The following is a 9,767-nucleotide window of genomic DNA, read 5'->3' on the forward strand; positions in this document are numbered from 1 at the left end:
GGGAGCTGCTTACTTGCTTGATTCCCATGGCTTGCTCAACCCACCTTCTTCTAGAATTCAGGACCAGCAGCCAGAGATGGCACCACCCATCATGGACTGTGCCCTCTCCAACTGATCACTAGATGAGAAAATGGCTTACAGCTGGATGTCATGGAGGCATTTCCTTAACTAAAGCTCCTTCCTCTGACGACTCTAACTTGTATCAAATTGACACACAAAACTAGCCAGTACAGCTGCCTACTGTGATTACATGGTAAGACCCTATTGTTACACCGTATATTCTGCCTACAGGACACAGAAAAAAAAACTGATCTCAAATAAAACGTAGCCTCTCTCTTGGCTAGATTTCACAGTGCCCAAAGATACTCTGTAGTCTGCTGAGGAAGAAAAGGCATCAGTGGTCGAAATTTCCTAACCCTAGACACTGAATGCTAAAATACCAACCTTCCAGGCAAGACATATCTGCTGGTCTAACGTTGGTACAACTGTTATTGGGTAACTAGTCGCAGACTGATTGGATTTGACAGCTCTGCTCCCCATGAGGGAATTTCATATCTGGTATTACAGTCCTAGTCAAAAGCTCATAGCTGTAGAGGTCACCAGTCCTTATATAGACTCTGCTTATTATTTTATTAAATGGTCATGCTATAATTACTTTCTAAATATTTATGTTTATACCACAGACCTGCTCTCGAACTTTGTCAGAGAAGGTTTTATTTCAGTGGACAGCAGTCAGTGGAGACTTGCTAACTGATCAAAGTGCTGAGAATTAGAGACTCAAGACTTGCCTAAAACCGGATATCTACATTAATTCCACAACCACTAAGGCTCAGAGAACATTGCAGAAGAGGAGGTAGAAAAACCTAAGAGCCGAAGGATGGGAAGGAGTGCTGTGAAATACTGTCTTCTGAACATGAATGGCTATCAAAATTATGATCTCATATCAGCTGTGGTTACCTGCTAGCAGAAATTCCAACCTAGACGGAGTAGGTCATCTCCAGGCCCCACCCGAACACTGAAGAGCTATTAGCAATAGAGTTGCTGGGAAGGGAGAATCGTTCTTTGTTGAAGATATCACTACTGGTAGGTTTCCCATACTCCAGTAGATAACTCAACCATAGATGGACATCACTAATTGGATTTTAGGGGAAACATGACAACTAGCAGCAAAGAAAAAAATTATCTTAATTCTATGACTATTATGTGCTCGATGCATATCAAACCAAGCATAATAAAGTACCATGTGGTAAATATTTAACTAGAAAAAAAATTTCAAAGCTAAGTTTAATTACAAGTCACTATCAGTAAATAATGAAAAAGTAATACTGAGCTCACACTCAGATTTCCTAACCCTATTATTGATGTGATCCAGGGGCAAGTACATTGCTGTTTTAAGTTAAAGGACCCATCAACATGTGCTCATTTTATCATCACAGAATTTCTTGCTAACTGTGAGTGTGGTGAGAAATCTGTACGGGATTGAAACCTCCCGTGAGCAGAAATCTATTTGCTAATGTATGTTTTCCTTGCCATGACTAATTTCCACGCCTGTGAAATGCTCCACTCGCAAACATGGAGTTGATAGCCGTCCAAGTCACTCTGGCTTGGCGCCTAGACCCAACCCCTCACCAAAGGAAACTCAGTCTCAGAAGCACAACCACCACCCCACAGTTAAAAATTAACATTTCCGTTCAGCACACCGAACCAAAGAGCACATTAAGAGGATTATACACCGTAAATAATTAGACACAGCAGAAGACGAGTTGCCCCCAATCATATTGTTGTAGTTCCAAATAAGAAAAACAATTACTGTAAGACACAACACAGATGAAACACAGCCCATAAGAGATCATCTCAACAAATATGTAAATAGCATTTGACAGCATTCAACATCCATTTATGATGAAGACACTAGACAAAGTAGGAATGGAAGGGAGATTCTGTAATATATTACAGGGCAATTAAAACTGCACAGCAGACATCATACTTAATTGGGAAACACAAATCTCTTTTCCAACAAAAAACAAGGTGGAAAAAAAATACACTTTCATTCTGATTTTAGCACTGTGCTGGACATCCTAGCAAGGGAAATTAGGCAAGAAACAAAGATGAACAGAAAGCTCTGTTTGCAGATCATATAACTCTTTGCACAGATAATTCTGTAGAATGCACACATGTAAACAACTACTAGAAATCATAAATTATGCAAAAGTTATGTTTTCATACCCCTACCATAAAAAAAATCTGTAAAAATGAAGTAATCCTATGTATAACATCATATATAAAGATAAAGGACTGATAAATTTAACTGAGAACACAAACCAGTCCAAACAGGACAGATCTGGCCACCACCAGAGAGCCCAGGTATGCACCTGCCTTACACGCTGCCAGGGGGAGGTTTACATGCTCAGATTGCATGAGACAAAATACAACTAGAAATTGTCTAATTTTAGATTAAAGTTCAATATGTAAATTAGAAGACTTGGAATCACGTCCAGGTGGAACTTCCTGCAGAATGTATCTTTTATGTGTGTGCCAATGCAGCAGCCATCACACACTACTTGGTGATCCTTCTGGCAGGACCAGCAAGGCGCATGTGCCCTTTGTTCTGAGTGAGTGCACATGGAAGCCTGCTGGCCTTGGAGTGCAAAGTTCTGGCACTCGTCAGAGCCAGATGAGGGACACAGATTGCGTATCCCAAGCAACTACATTTTAAAACGTGTACAAAGTTATTTTTAACCTTTTACAGTCCTTTTTGCTTTTCAATGTTCAGAAGCAATATTAAACCTTCGCTAATGCAGGCTAAGACAGGAACTGCAAACTCTGAATAATAAAACAAGGTATCACCATATTAGAGGAAACAAGAAGACAAGACCTCACAGGATTCATGGGGTAGATTACCTGAACAAGAAAAGTAGCATCCTAACTCAGAGAAAGAATATGTCTGAATCAGGGGAGGAACACACTTGAGGAAGAGGATCATACCTTGGTTGAGCACAGTGAGTTAAGGGAAGCATATTCCTGGGCCATAAGAGGAACACACTGTTGACCAAGTTTTCTGTCCCACCAGGTCACGCAGCCATTTAGTCCCAAATAAACACAGAGAGCTACATTAATTATAAACTGATTGGTCTATTAGCTCGGGCTTCTTCTTAACTCTTATAACTTATATTAGCCCATAATTCTTGTCTGTGTTAGCCACATGGCTTGGTACCTGTTATCAGCACGGCATTCTCATCTTGCTTCCTCTGCGTCTGGGTGACTACTGCAGACTGAATCTTTCCTCTTCCCAGAATTCTCCTGTTCTTGTCGCTCTGCCTATACTTCCTGCCTGGCTACTGGCCAATCGGTGTTTTTATTAAAATGAAACTGACAGGGTACAGACCATTGTCCCACAGGAGCACACCAGTCAGGATGTTAGCCTGGTCTTATCTTGGTGAACGAAAAAGCATATTGAGTCAGAGGAGGCTCATCTATGAAACAACAGGGGGCTCACTTGAGTCCGGAGGGACCACAGGAGCAAACAGACTTCTCCTTAGAGAATGGCATGGACAGATACCTGCCCATGCTTGGACCTGCCCTCATTGCTTCCCTAGAGCCATCTGTCACCTGGCTATGACTTCACATTGTTTTCTGTTCCCTAGCAGGTCTAGGGACAGGCCACACTTTGATCTCACCCCAGGGGTGGCATTAGTGTGAAACTCTGCAAGCCTTTCTGGAGCAGATTCTGTTGGCTCCCATTGCACCTTTTCTTCCTTTCCCTACAGCTTTCAGGAGCATTCTCAGAGGAGATTCGTAGTCATCAAAGGAGATGATGGGGGAAAGGATACAAGAAAGCCATGAGGCATCTTTTATTCACATTCTTTATACATTTATACCTGGCTGTGCCTCCTTCCTATGTAATGTTCCCTAGTGCCAAACTCCAGTTTCCTTTGATTCTATGTTATCCTGTCTTCCCTCTGAAAGAAAACCCTCTTCTGGAGCCCCCAGCCACATCCTCCTGAAAGCACTTCCATCTTCCATTATACCTTTAGAGGCAGCTAAAACAAAATTACTGCGGCCTGCATATATGGTAGAGAACAAGAAAACTTTCCTGTGAATGCAACCCATGAATGCAAAGGCAGAGGGATGCTAACAGTGTATGACTTGGACAATGACAGCCAACATCATACAGCCTGCCTTACCTTACTGTGATGGTTTAGAAATTCATGTTTGATGGGCTCAGCTGAGGAATTCTTTTACTTAACAAATATCGACCAAACCAGAAATACTGTATTTAAATCTTCTGGAGAAAGCAGCAAATACTTTTGTTGAATGAAGGGAATAAGGGAAGTCAGTTCTTGTATCTAATTATGGAATAGATGTTTTTACTCTTTTTATGTTGTTGTTTTTGAGATTTTTCTTAAATTAAGGTGAAATTTTCAAGCAGTCAAGTGTGCTGACCTTGAAGACATGTTCTGATGTTTTGGTAAAGATAGTCATGAACACATCAAACCAGTCTTACTCATTTCCTGAAGCAGCTGTAACAAATTACTGCAGAGTTCACGGCTTAAACAGCGCAATTACTTTACAGTTAGCGCTGCTTGCTGTCCACAATGGACACACTGGCAAAGTCATGCTAAGGCAAGGCCTTGCTCTCTCTAGACCCCCCTGGGGTTGCTACCCTCTCTCTCAGTTTCATCAGCACCATCCTGGCTGTGCTAGGCTCCTTGATTAACATCAGCCATTCTTCTCTGCTTTCTGGTTTTGTCTTTTCCTCCTCTCTGGTCACTCCTCCTCTCATCTGGACACTTGTGCCTGTACTTTGAACTCACCCGGATCTTCTGGCACGGAAGAGGAACTTCTGTCTCCTCTCTGAATCACAACGTAGAGTCCTTCCCATGCAAGGTCATGGATCTGGTGACCGCAGCAGTGAGGGTGTCTCTACTTGCATCCCAAGCACTGCTTGCCCTTTATTCAGACACACCCACTACTCTTTTCTCCCTGAAGACAGATGGCCAGTTCTTCAACTTCACTGAAAGAGTAAAGGCAGCACGTGATCTTTTATGCCTGAGTTCTTTCAACAGATGTTTCTCAGAGTTTTCTATGCCACATGCATGCCAGCAGTCAGAGCCTGTTGCACCATAAACACCCTGCCGATGGGTGTCTCGATTTAGAGCTTGGCAATTATAAGAGAAGTTACTAAAAATGTTTTTTAAGTCTTTTTGTAGACAGATGTGTTTATACCACTTGGGTAAACATCAGTGTAGCATCATAATCGTATAGCAGGTGTAATTTTCCCTTGCTATAAACTGTCAAACAGTTTCTAAAGTCATTAAACCTGTCTTACAATGGGTGAGAGTTCAAGGCTTCTATAACCACCTCAGCATTTGGTGCGGTGAAGTTAAACCACACTACCCTAAAATCTAATGTTTCTAAGCACCCTTTCACACCTTTGTGGGATGCACAGTGTTCGTTCAGGGCACGTTTGTATAAGCTACTCAATGAGTTCTTTATGTAATTTGTATGAAAACCCTTTGTCTGAGAAAAGTATTATTAATGTTTTCTCCCCGTCTCTAATTAGCATTTATGTTTTCTAAATAATGTACCAAGGTTTAATTTACTAATCTGTTCTTTATAAGGTCAATACCTGGCTTCCCTGAGGAGGCCCGAATATACTCTAGGGTTTTCTTCTACAAGTTTGTGGGAATTTACATATGAAGATTAGTTTGCGCAAGTGTACAGGGAGAGGTAGGGGAGAGGTTGAGTTTTTTCCTTCTGTTTGTTTTGATAATCTAGCATCAACTAAAAATATATTCCTCTCTCCATTTAGTTTCTTTAGAATTTTTTTTAATCATAATTCGAGTTACCATAGCTGGTTGTCCATTCTGAGGCAACAAGAGAATCTTAGGTACTAGGAACACACGGCTCTGCTACTCCAACCTTGGGGTAAGTCCTCAAATTAGGTGGGGTGGCCTCTGACTTTATTAATTGTTATAAAAATGTTTGAGTTATTCTGATTTCTTTATATTTCCACCTAAGTTTTATAACTGGCTTAAAAATTTTTATTTTTCAGGGGAAGCTCATTGAGATTTGGGTTGGGGTTGTTTTGATGCTAAAACACTAACTGTTGGATACTTGATAATTTTAATTCTTGATAACTTGACCCTCTGTGATTTAAAAAGCAGCACATCTTTCCATTGAGTCAATTCTTCTTTATTTTACTTACATATTTGGACAATTTTTGTATAAGATGCTATTGAACATTTTATATTAAGTTTTGATTTATTATAACAGAATTCATTTCACTTTTCATTTGTTTGGTCAATTGTGGAGAATATAATTAACTTTCTGGTTTTTAGCTTATGACCTTGTTACATTCATTTATTGTTTTTTGTGTTTATTTTGTCAATTCCTTACCTTTTTTCTGTATGGACAGTTATAAAATGAGAACAAAGGCACTTGTTTCTTCCTTTCCGATATATATGCATTTGTTATATCAAGTTTTATTACACTGACCAGGAAACCCGGTACAATGTCCCGAAGTCACAAGGAGCACATTGTCCTGTTCCTGGTGCCAGAGGAGAAGCTCATTAACTCACTATGAAGGGAGGTGAGGGTTTCTCACCAGGCACTGGTCAAATCAGGAAGTCCTTCGATATTCTTTCCTTGAACTTGCTGAAGGCATATAAACCACAAGTGAGCTTCACATTTGTTTGAATTTGCTGAAATGTTCGTGTAACTTTTCATTTTGAGCCTGCTAGCATGCTGTTTACAGTGGTGTTCCTTATGTTGGACAATCTTGCATTCTTGGAGCCTTTCACCCTTGACAATGTCCACTCTCTTTCGATTAGTCTGTTTAGACTTTAGAGACTAACAAGCAATTCTGGCCTACATTTTTTTTGAGGGAATGGTTTTGTGTTGCTCTGGTGCTAGAGCTGTGTGGACACATAACATCTGGGAAAGTGCTTTTTGTTCTGTGTATTCAGGAAGAACTTAAGTAAACTTCTGTTGTTCCTATAATTTCACTATCTTTGCAGCAAGGGGTTTTGATAACCTTAAATTACTTCTAGCAGAAAAGTACAAGATTTTTATTCCCTACTTGATATGTTAGCTTTCACATTTCTATGAGAAAATAGCTGGCAGAATCACGTTAAAAGATGATTTACTTTGGGTCACAGACCTTGGCTTTGCTGATTCTGCTTGTAGTCAAGTGGACTTTAGGAATGAGGTGATGGCGCACTATAATGCCAGGAGTGTGAAGCCAAAGAAGGTGTGTAGAGAGGAGGGTGACTCAGCGGACAAGTGGTGCTACACACATTTCCCCAGTTACTCTCCTCTGGAAATGCACCCCCCATCACACACGCACACACACACGCACACACGTGCACACACACGCACATACACACACGCACACACACGCACACACACACGCGCACACACACATGCACACACACACGCACACAAGCACACACACACGCACACACACACACACGCACACACACACGCACACACACACACACATGCTTCACTGTGCTTGGATGCATTTCTTAGTCCAGTTAAGTTGACAGTTGTGGTTAGAAATATGTGATTATTCAGTTTTCTTTTCTATGAACTCTGGTAAGTTTATCTATCAAGTAATTTCTCCTTTTGCTCTAGCTACCAAATTTACTGGAGTAACTTTGTTTACAATATTCCCTAATGGTATTTCTAAATCATATGAAAATGACAATGGTATCTTTCCTGTCATTTTAAAATTTTTCTTATGAACTTATAAATTTTATTATTTTCCAAAGAATGTCCTTTTTAATTAGCTTTTCTGCTTGTCATTCTCTTACTTAGTTCTTTGTTATTCTTTATAGTTTATTAAGTTGGGTTTAGTTGATTTTTTTTTTCTAGATTGTTAGGTAGACATATAGAACAATTTTTACTTCCCACTCATTTTCTACTATCAACCTTAAAAGTGGTATGTTTCTGCCTAAACACTAGTATTGATATATGTAGAAGGAATGGTGGGCTGCGTCCTGTCACCCAGCTAGCTTTACACCCGAAATAATTACACAGAAACTGTATTCTTTTAAACACTGCTTGGCCCATTAGCTCTAGCCTCTTATTGGCTAATTCTCACATCTAGATTAACCCATTTCTAATAATCTGTGTAGCACCATGAGGTGGTGGCTTACCAGAAAGGATCTTAACCTGCGTCCATCTTGGAGAGGAGAATCCTGGCGACTGCCTGACTCAGCTTTCCTTCTCCCAGCATTCTGTTCTGTCTATTCCACCCACTTAAGGGCTGGCCTATCAAAGGCCAAGCAGTTTCTTTATTAATTAACCAATGAAAGCAACAGATAGATAAATGACACTCCCACATCAGATATATTTTCAGGGGAATATAAAAAATATTTTAAAATTTTCTAATTTCCTATTTTGACATTTACTCCTTGAGTTATTTACAAGTATGCTGCTCAGGACCAAATATGTGGGAGTTTTATAGGTTTTTTTTTCTTACTTCTATTACATATTGAAAACTGTTCTTGGAGGCTGCTTGTTTGTTTCTTGGCTACCAAGACTCAAAATAATCACACATAAACCGAATTAATTAAAACACTGCTTGGTCTGTTAGCTTATGCATATTTCTAGTTAGCTATTACATCTTAAATTAACCCATTTCTATTCATCTGTGTATCACCATGCTGTTGTGACCTACCAGTAAGTTTCTGTCCGGTGTTTGGCATCTGTCTTCTGTGATGGCTACACAGCTCCTCCTTGATTCCACCTACTTTCTCCCCCTCTCTCTGCTTGGAATTCCCATCTTGCTCTATTCTGATCTGCAGTAGACCCAAAGCAGATTCTTTACAAACCAATGGTATTCATAGCATTATCTCCCCTTTTCTGTCTAAATAAAAAGGAAGGTTTTAAATTCAACATAGTAAAATTACATGTAACAAAACAGGTGTCAAGTAAGATTTACAGTTGCAATATTTGTATCTATTTTATCTTTTATCATAACTAAGGAAAACTATAATTATAACTATCTATTCTTCAACTCCATCAAAGACTCCAGGATATAATATTACCTGAGTAAACAGGAAGTGCAACTTCCAAAACTCTAGAATTGACAGAGACATCCTGCTGCCTGGAGAGTCACCCAGAGTTATTCTGTATCATTGGGTTATCCATTTTCAGCCTACAGGCCCATAGTATTAGGCAGACTTTTCCATGAAGCTGAATATTGGGAAGATTGTTTTACCTCTACCAACAGTTTGTCAGTCACTTTCTTCTGTGTCCTGCAGAATGTCTGGCAGACTCTTTCATGAAACAGGAACCCTGAAGAACTGTCTCACCTTCTTTAGGCAACTTTGGAAGTCATTTTTCTATGGGTTCTGCATGCCCAGCATACCATCAAGCAATCCAGGCAAGAGTAGTTTCTTGCCCAAATGACCAATAAACTCCATAAGGAGTCCCTTTGATGCCTATAATTCTCTTGAAGTAGATTGGTGTTGCCAGGAACACATATGTCTCATTGTCATGAAAAGTCCTAAATTCTTAAAACATTTTAAATGCCATATTTTGTTAGTCTTTGAAAGTTTGAAGAATATGCTTCTAACTGAAATATATGTCTATATATCCAGAAAACCTCACTAACATGACTTCAAGCTTGAGTATTATAGAGAATTATCTATTAACCTATATTTCATAATTATGCACTATATTTTTTATTGAAAAAAAGGAAAAAAAAGTTTCCGCCTCCTCCCAGCCTCCCATTTCCCTCCCCCTCCTCCCACCCT

Source organism: Microtus ochrogaster, linkage group LG3 (assembly GCF_000317375.1).
Source record: "Microtus ochrogaster isolate Prairie Vole_2 linkage group LG3, MicOch1.0, whole genome shotgun sequence".
Taxonomy (NCBI): Eukaryota; Metazoa; Chordata; class Mammalia; order Rodentia; family Cricetidae; genus Microtus; species Microtus ochrogaster.